We start from the raw sequence: 9657 nt of genomic DNA on the forward strand, positions 1-9657 counted from the left end.
TTGTTTTTTTTTTCTTCTTTTTGTTTTTCAGAGCTGTCTTTTCCCTCTCATTGTCAAGTTGGAGAGCACTCTAAAGCCTAGACATCCTCTCTAAAGCCAAAGGTGCAATTTCATTCCCACGAGGATAGGTTGGGTTATTAAGCCAAACAAAGAAAGGACACTTAGGACTAACCTTATAACGGCTACAACCCAAGAACCTCCTCCTAAAATTGTAGAAACTCGAACTTGTTCTCAAAGCACAAGTTTGCTCATTGCACCTATGCCCACACAAACCCGAGAATTACCACTTGATGAAGACATATCAACAAAACACGATTCCTAGGAAGCCCAAATTTATAGTTTCACACAATAAGTTAGCACTTGAACAAAATCTGAAACCCTAAATTGAGAACAGACACAAATACCCTGATTTTCTTTACCGAAACTACCTCCCCTAGCTTTGATGTTCCGAAACTTGTGTTTTCTCCCCCTCCAGACACTCCAAACCAAAAAACACGTTGATTTGCGTTTTGGTTCTCTCTCGAAAAGTTTCTGAGTTTTGGGTGTTTTGATTCACATTATGTTGTGTTTTGGGGTTAAGAGGTGTTTTTGTAATTACTAGGACTGAGGTGGGTTACAGAGATTGACGGAAACATACCTCAGGTGGGTTAAGTAATACTTTTCAAACCACGGATAGGCAAAGTGATTTTTGCCCAAACCACAGGTGGGTTAAGTATAATTACCAAAAAAAAAAAAAGGGAACATGCACAAGAAGGCACAAAAAAAGAAAGAAAGATGGATGAATTGCCCATGTGCAAGTACACATGGGCACTTTCGTCCATTAAGCAACTCATTTTCTCCCTTCAATTTTCTCCCCATTTTGGGAGAAAATTTTTGGTAGGCTTGGAAAAAAAAACACTTGAGCCCCATCATTTATTTTCCTCCTCCCTACCCAACCAAACACACTCTAAAAGGTTTTCCTTTCCATTTTCTTTTCAAAGTTTTCTATCCACCCTATTTCACCTCCAACAAACACACCCTTAAAGATTGCTCAATTCAAACCAATGCCAAGTTAAAAAAAAAATAGGCATTTTGTGTGCCATATTTTGTCATAAATTGCAAGAGGAAAATTTTCAATACTAAAAAGTTTGAATCTAGTATGTATACGTGCTCATCATAACCGTACTTATTAAGTACTTTTAAAATACAAAATGTGGCATTTCATATCAATGAAAGTAAATCACTTGCTATAAAATTTAGTTTTTTCAAGTGTCTTTTTTAAGTTATTGTTGGAAATATAGACCCCTTAAACACACAACCAGATTGAGTAGCCTTAGTTAATTAGCCAAGTTGTTACTTAGTCAAATTAAGCAATTCTAGGTTAAAACAATCAAACAATCATATCAAGAAAATATAGCAGCGGAATAATAAATAACACAAGATATGATCACCCAGGAAAACCAAACCGGTAAAAAACCTGGGGAGGATTTTACCCACCTATCCTCAAGGCAAACCTGAATCCACTATGAAAGAATCGAAGTTCATACAAAAGGACTTACAAGCTCCCTGCTTGACTTCCTAATACTACCTTCCAATAGAACTTACTAACACGACCCCGTGCAAGCTCCGAATCCACGGACTCCTTCTTTCTTAAATTCTTCAATCAGCTACAAGCACCCACGCTTGATATTCTTTAAGCTTCAATGTTAGCAATCTTGTTGATCATCAAGATGTAGATAATCTCTACCTTGAAAACCCTAAGTTTATGTGAAGGAAAGCTCCTCAATGATCTCACAAGAGATTCACACAAACCGCAATGTATGAGCAACAAAGACTTAGAGAGGTTTGGGTACAAAATCCTAAAAATAAAAGGAGACACAAGAGGCACTCTAATCTCTCTCTCCCAAAAGTCCCAAAAACGTGGCTTAGGGTTTCCTTTATATAGTGGGAGAAGTAGATCTGAAACCCTAATCCTTAATGGGCTTAAGTTGCTGTTTGGGCTAACTTAAAATTCTGCAGATACGATTTTCGATCGATCGAGCCTGTTCTTCGATCGATCGATCGAACCAGGCCGAATATGAAGTCTTCTTCCTGCAGCTTGTATGTTCTTGAATCTTGACTTGAATCATCTTGAACATTGTCTAATAAAACCTATAGACTCTAAGATCTATATCTAGACAAGTTTGTGTTCACGATTTGCCAATCGTTCTAAACATTTAGAACCTAACAGTTATGTCATTCTTTTTTTATTAGATAACTTTTTTCATTAGGGTAGAGTACCATATTATTTGTATGAATTCCTACCCACAACAAGAAAACGCATGACATCACACATAAGCAATATCACCTAGCTTGCTTCCGCTATCTTCTCTTACGCATGCAATTTCTAGTTTAAATGTAAATATTTTATACTTACACTACAAGAAAAATGCCTATTAGCGACCAAGAATTTTTGACGGACCCAAAAAGCCCTCTCAAAAAATCTTATTTGTGATGGCAAAATAAAGCCCTCGCAAATACTTGGTAAAATGTGAAATATTTGTGACCAACAAGAAAAGCTATCACAATTATGTGTTATAGCTGTCACAAATACTAATATTTTGGAGGGAAATTTTCCCTCCATATTATTTGCGAGGGCAATTAAAAATCTCTCACAAAAAGTGTATTATTTGTGACGGTTAAAAAAAGCCATCACTAATACTAAATTATTTGCAAAGGCTAGGATCGACCTTCACAAATAATCATTAAAACGTCAAAATTTTTGGGGGAAATGTTCCCACCAAATTATTTCCGATGGACAATAAAAAATCCCTTACAAAAAGTTTATTTTTTGTGTGGGTTAAAAATATGCCCTTACTAATACAAAATTATTTGCGAGGGCCATGATTGACCTTTGCAAAAAATCATTAAAATATTAATTTTTTTGGAGATAAAAGTAATTCTAAAATTCAAAGAAAAATAAAAAGAAACATATAAACATATAAAACTTTGTATTCTTTAGATGAACCTTTTATTTAAAGTCTAAAAAAAAAACCTTTTATATATATCCTATATAAGAAAGGTTTGTCCTTATTTTCTAAACAATTGTACCCGTAAAAAAATGATAGCACTTTCAACTTCAAAATGGTGACCTAAAATTCAAGAATTTTAGCCTTCTGTTCTCTCTCTCTCTCTCAAAAGTGAATAAAATTTTATTCCCATTAAAATAATGCATAAAAGATGAGTTTATAGGTCAAATAGTAAATTACATCCGATTAGTATGAAAATTGGAATGCATGTTAAGAACATATAGAACATGTAATCCAATAGTTGGATTTTCAAAATATAAATTTAATAATAAATTATTGGGTGATGTAACATTTTTTAGAGTTACATCACGTGTAACTTGAACTCAACTCTATATTTCTTAATTCAACATGAATTTTAACAAATTTACCGTTAGATTACATTATATTCATATATTTTTCATGCTTATAAAATTTCAAGGTGATCAAATATTAATTGCCATGTCATCAATCAGTTATTTAAATTCAAGTTTTTGTAGTTTAAAATAATGCATAAAAGATGAGTTTATAGATTAAATGGTAAATTACATCCGATTGGCATGAAAATTGGCAAGAATGATCAGAACATATAGAGCATGTAATCCAACGTTTGGATTTTCAAAATATGAATTCAATAATAAGTTATTGGGTAGTGTAACATTTTTTAGAATTACGTCATGTGTAACTTGAACCTAGCCCTATATTTCTTAATTCGATGTGAATTTTGAAAAATCTACGGTTAGATTAAATTATCTTCATATATTTTTCATGCTTACAAAATTTTAAGTTGATCAAAGATTAATAGCCATGTCATTAATCAATAGTCTAGATTCAAATTTTAGTAGTTTAAAAAAATGCATAAAATATGAGTTTATAGATCAAATGGTAAATTACATCCGATTGGCATGAAAATTGGCATGCATGTTAAGAACATATAGAAAATTTAATCCAACGGTTGGATTTTCAAAATATGAATTTAATTATAAGTTATTGGATGATGTAACATTTTTTAAAGTTGTGTTATGTGTTACTCAAACCCAACCCTATATTTCTTAATTCGATGTGAATTTTGAAAAATCTACTGTTAGATTACATTATCTTCATATATTATTCATGCTTACAAAATTTCAAGGTAATCAAAGATTAATAGCTATGTCATTAATCAATTGTCTAGATTCAAATTTTAGTAGTTTAAAATAATGCATAAAATATGAGTTTATAGATCAAATGATAAATTACATCCGATTGGCATGAAAATTGGCATGCATGTTAAGAACATATAATAAATGTAATCCAACGGTTGGATTTTCAAAATATGAATTCAATAATAAGTTATTGGGTGGTGTAACAATTTTTAGAGTTACATCAGGTGTAACATGAACCTAGCCATATATTTCTTAATTCGATGTGAATATTGATAAATCTACTATTAGATTATATTATCTTCATATATTTTTCATGTTTACATAATTTCAAGGTGATCAAAGATTAATAGGCCTATCATCAATCAATTGTCTAAATTCAAGTTTTTGTAGTTTAAAATAATGCATAAAAGATGAGTTTAAAGATCAAATGGTAAATTACACTCGATTGACATGAAAATTGGCATACATGTTAAGAACATATAGAACATGTAATCCAACAGTTGGATTTTCAAAATATGAATTAAATAATAAGTTATTGGTTGGTGTAACATTTTTTAGAGTTACATCAGGTATAATTTGAATTCAATCCTATATTTCTTAATTCAATGTGAATTTTGACAAATCTACCGTTAGATTACATTATCTTGATATGTTTGTCATGATTACAAAATTTCAAGGGGATCAAAGATTAATAGCCATGTCATCCATCAATTATTTAAATTCAAGTTTTTGTAGTTTAAAATAACGCATAAAAGATGAGTTTAAAGATCAAATGGTAAATTACACTCGATTGGCATGAAAATTGGCATGCATGTTAAGAACATATATAACATGTAACCAAACAGTTCGATTTTCAAAATATGAATTCAATAATAAGTTATTGGTTGGTGTAACATTTTTTAAAGTTATATTAGGTGTAACTTGAACCCAACCCTATATTTCTTATTTCACTGTGAATTTTGACAAATCTACTGTTAGATTACATTATTTTCATATATTTTTCATGCTTAAGAAATTTTAAGGTGATCAAATATTAATAATCATGTCATCAATCAATTGTTTAAATTCAAGTTTTTGTAATTTAAAATAACGCATAAAAGATGAGTTTAAAGATCAAATGATAAATTACACCCGATTGGCATGACAATTAGCATGCATGTTAAGAACATATATAACATTTAACCCAATGGTTGGATTTCAAAATATGAATACAATAATAAGTTATTGGTTGGTGTAACATTTTTTAGAGTTATATCAGGTGTAACTTAAATCCAACCCTATATTTCTTAATTCATTGTGAATTTTGACAAACCTACCGTTAAATTACATTATCTTCATGTATTTTTCATGTTTACAAAATTTCAAAGTGATCAAATATTAATAGCTATGTCATCAATCAATTGTTTAAATTCAAGTTTTTGTAGTTTAAAATAACGCATAAAAGGTGAGTTTAAAGATCAAATGGTAAATTACACCCGATTGGCATGAAAATTGACATGCATTTTAAGAACATGTATAACATGTAACCTAACGGTTGGATTTTCAAAATATGAATTCAATAATAAGTTATTGGTTGGTGTAACAGTTTTTTAGTTATATCAGGTGTAACTTGAACCAAGCCCTATATTTCTTAATTCAATGTGAATTTTGACAAATCTACCGTTTGATTACATTATCTTTATATATTTTTAATGGTTACAAAATTTCAAGGTGATCAAAGATTAATAGCCATGTCGTCAATCAATTGTTTAAATTCAAGTTTTTGTAGTTTAAAATAACACATAAAAGATGAGTTTAATGATCAAATGGTAAATTACATCCGATTGACATGAAAATTGGCATGCGTGTTAAGAACATATAGAACATGTAATCCAACAGTTGGATTTTCAAAATATGAATTCAATAATAAGTTATTGGTTGGGGCTGAAGTTTTTTTTTAAGTGTATGACCGTGTGAGAAAATGCTTAGTAAAATGTTATTTTAATTAATTGTTATTGATCGAAGAAATGATTTATATTTTGTGGCCCTCTATAGTGGCAGTATTAAAAACCGCTGCAATATAAAAAAGAAAAACCCTATCTCCCTCCCCTCCCTCTTGCTCTCCCTTTCCTCTCAATATAAAAAAAAAAGGCGGCCAATTTTTTCCAATCCCCGCCAGGTCTCTCCGTCTCACTAAAAAAAAAAACTTCTACTTTGACTAAAAAAAAAAAAAAATCTCCCTCAAACGCCTCTCCTTCTCTAACCTAACCCCAAATCCTAAATCTCCAAACACAAATGCCTCTCCCTCTAACCAAACCCAAAATCCCCATTCAAACCCAAACTCAAACACCTTTCCTGCATAAACCACAAACCCCAACTCTCCAAATACAAACTCCCAACTAGCTACCATTACTGTACGGATCTGTCAGAATTCTCAACTATTGCTGCAAAGAGTCCAACCACGCCACCTTGAGAGCTTTCCTGTTGTCTATGTTGCTATCAAACACGGTGTAGGTACATTTGCTAACCCTCTCAATTCTTTAAATGATACCCATGTATTGGTTGACTTAGTCGTAGTTCTTAAAATGCAATGCTAGGTGGTTTGTTTCAATTCATATTTAGATATATATGTTCCCTTGGGTGTCGTCTATTTGAGATGCCATCTGTATGTGGGGTGGGCTATGTGTCTTAAAATGGTGAATCTTGAAGTTGTCAAATATCTAAACCCTCACAATTTCTTCTGAACTAAAAGTTTTATATTAATTATTATGTGAATTAGTTTAATGGCCTTATCATTGCAATACTTCTCAATTTAGACAAAAATGAACTAGTAACTAGGTATTAGATTCATATTATTTCAATATCTTCTTCTAAAAAAATTATAGATTAATAAATATTAGTTCAATATCTCATACAAATATATGAATAATTTTCTATAGATTGGTTTTTTTCTGTTTTTACCTTGCCAATCCTGTTTTGAATGTACCTATTATATGATTTATATCATTATCATATAAAATATGGTGGGGGGGGGGGGGGGTTAAATTGTGCTTATTTTTCTTTGATGATTGCTTACTATAAGTTTATAGCACATGCATGTTTGAGTCTAAACAAATCCTTATCCTTTGTTCTGTGTTTTAGGACTATGCATGCTTTGTTGTCCTTTTTGAATTTTTTATTAGTTTTTTTTTTTTTGAGGGAAGAGACGAATTTTTTATTAGTTATGTATATAATGCAAGTTAATTTAATTTCTTTGATTGACTTGATTTCATGTGTTATAATTCAAATCCTCATACCCGCCTTATTAACCAATATTATTGACAAAGTTATATTATAATGAAAGTTGTTTGTTATGTTCTATAATTTCACAACTCTAACACAAGAGTTCCTTTTCTCCCTCTACTTCGGTCAAGCCGCATTGGTTTTTGTGGACTTAAGAAGAATTTTGCAAGGGCTGGTCATTTAAATTAAGCATATAATACAAAGTTCAATTTATTATCTATGTTTTCTTTTAGAATAAACCCATAAAATAATTAGTCATATATATCTATATTCATATTGATTGAAGCTATTTATTTATATATGTTTTTATAATTTTTTTTTTTTTTACATGAAAATACAAACTTTTGTATCTTATTGAAAATATATATATATATATTGTGGTAATTTTTAGAACACTATAAGGAATGTTAAATGCGGAAATTTTGTAGAGTTCTCTGATGTGAGTTTTAAATGTGTAAGGCTTGTAGTGAGCCAAAAATCTATAGATTACTTGAAAAAGTTAATTAGGATGACGATGTTGACAACATATTTGTCCAATCTCAATTGTTTGGCTTGAGATTTACTTTAGGTTGTGTTGATATTTCTATTTTGTGGCCAGATATGCAAATCCTTGATATTTCTATTTTATAAGACCCAATGTTAACTATGCTAGTTATTTTTAAGAGTGCATAATTATACATGTGTTAGCAACCATTATTGTTGTTAGTTATATAATATGATGCTTTATAGGGAGTAGATAAAATGTCAATTGATAAATTTTGGATGCATCATTCTACTAGATATATTAATGGGGTTGAAAATTTTCTTGAGTATGCATTTAAACATTCAATAAATAAAGATATGCAAAACAATTATTTGTGTGTTGATTGTAGCAATAAGTATTGTTGGATTGAGGATAAGGTCTAGTATCATCTTATACTAGAGTATCATCTTTTACTAGTGGGTCATGTCTTTAACACAATCATATTGGAAATACATATTTATATTACATACTTTTATCATATTAATACTAACTAATAGTAGGTAGACGTGGCAAGGGCTTATTTAAAAAAAAAAATGGGCAGACATGGCAAGGAAAGGTAAAAGTAAAGGCAAAATCATCACACCAAAAGCTACTCGAGAGATTACTATTCTTTTTTACTAAAAATTGAATGGATCTTGGATGACTTTTAGTGAATACCCAAGATCTGAGCTTGAAACTCTATATGCTTGCTATAGAGCTCAACATTTTAGGCATAAGCAACCAGATGAGGAAGTGAAGAAAGAATTTGTAGAATTGGTTAAACGCTGTTATTCTGATTGGATGTTTCACATTAAAAATCCTATTTTTAAGAAGTACACAAAGAAAGAAGATAGTTATAAGAATGGTCCTTCATTTCTACACTCTTTTGGAAAAAGATGGTGGATAAATGGATGGATGAAGATTAGGGGGTGAGTATAAATGAATTACATGTCATGAATTCTCTCTATCTCTCTTGCACTCTCTTTAACCATTATTTATTATTATTTTTATAAAAGCTAATATTCTAGTGTATGAATTATGTTTAATGTTTTGTTTTGTTTTGTTTTTTTGTTTTTTTAAGGATGATACTAGTAGAGATGAAGAGGACAACTCAATCAATCACACAAGGGAGGTTGAAAATAGCTTGGAGGGTAACTCGGAGGAAGACTAGTATAGATATTGTCATAATTCTAGTTGTTTAAGTTTAAAACAAGGTTTAATTTCAAGATTTCTTTGTATATTCTATATTTTAAAGTTTGAACTTATATGAATTTTTATCTTTCAATTGATCAATTTTTAGTAATTATTGTACTATCGTAACATGATAGTTAAAAAAAAAATTATATAAAATAATTAAAAATAAATAAATAATAAAATATTTCAAAAATTATATAAAATATTATCACCGATGGCATAAAAATTTGGTCATAAATAATTTTATAGTGACGACAAAGTCCCTCACAATTTATAGAATAACGATGCCACTTAACCCCCTTGCAAAAACATTTTAAGCAACAGCTTAATGTCGTCACTATTATTCCTAACTAATTGCGAGGGGTTAAAAGCCCTTACAAATAAATTTTAGCGACGGCATTATTTGTCTCTAAAAAGTAGTTCATCAATTTGGAATTCGCAAATAACTAATTGCAAGGGTATAAAGGTCCTCAAAAATAGTTGTTAACGACGACTGTTTTCCCTCGCTAAAAATAAGTTGTCAACTTTTCTC

At 30.3% G+C, this 9657-nt stretch overlaps 1 long non-coding RNA gene across 1 annotated transcript; it reads left to right on the forward strand.

Annotated features, from left to right (window-relative positions):
* The first annotated feature begins 6289 nt into the window (after positions 1 to 6289).
* LOC136062666 (uncharacterized) lies at positions 6290 to 9234 on the forward strand. The gene is made up of 2 exons (XR_010624399.1): positions 6290 to 6661; positions 9013 to 9234. It is a non-coding gene; the product is annotated as an uncharacterized LOC136062666 (long non-coding RNA).
* Positions 9235 to 9657: the final 423 nt, after the last annotated feature.

Source organism: Quercus suber, unplaced genomic scaffold (genome assembly GCF_002906115.3).
Source record: "Quercus suber isolate HL8 unplaced genomic scaffold, Cork oak 2.0 scaffold_438, whole genome shotgun sequence".
NCBI lineage: Eukaryota > Viridiplantae > Streptophyta > Magnoliopsida > Fagales > Fagaceae > Quercus > Quercus suber.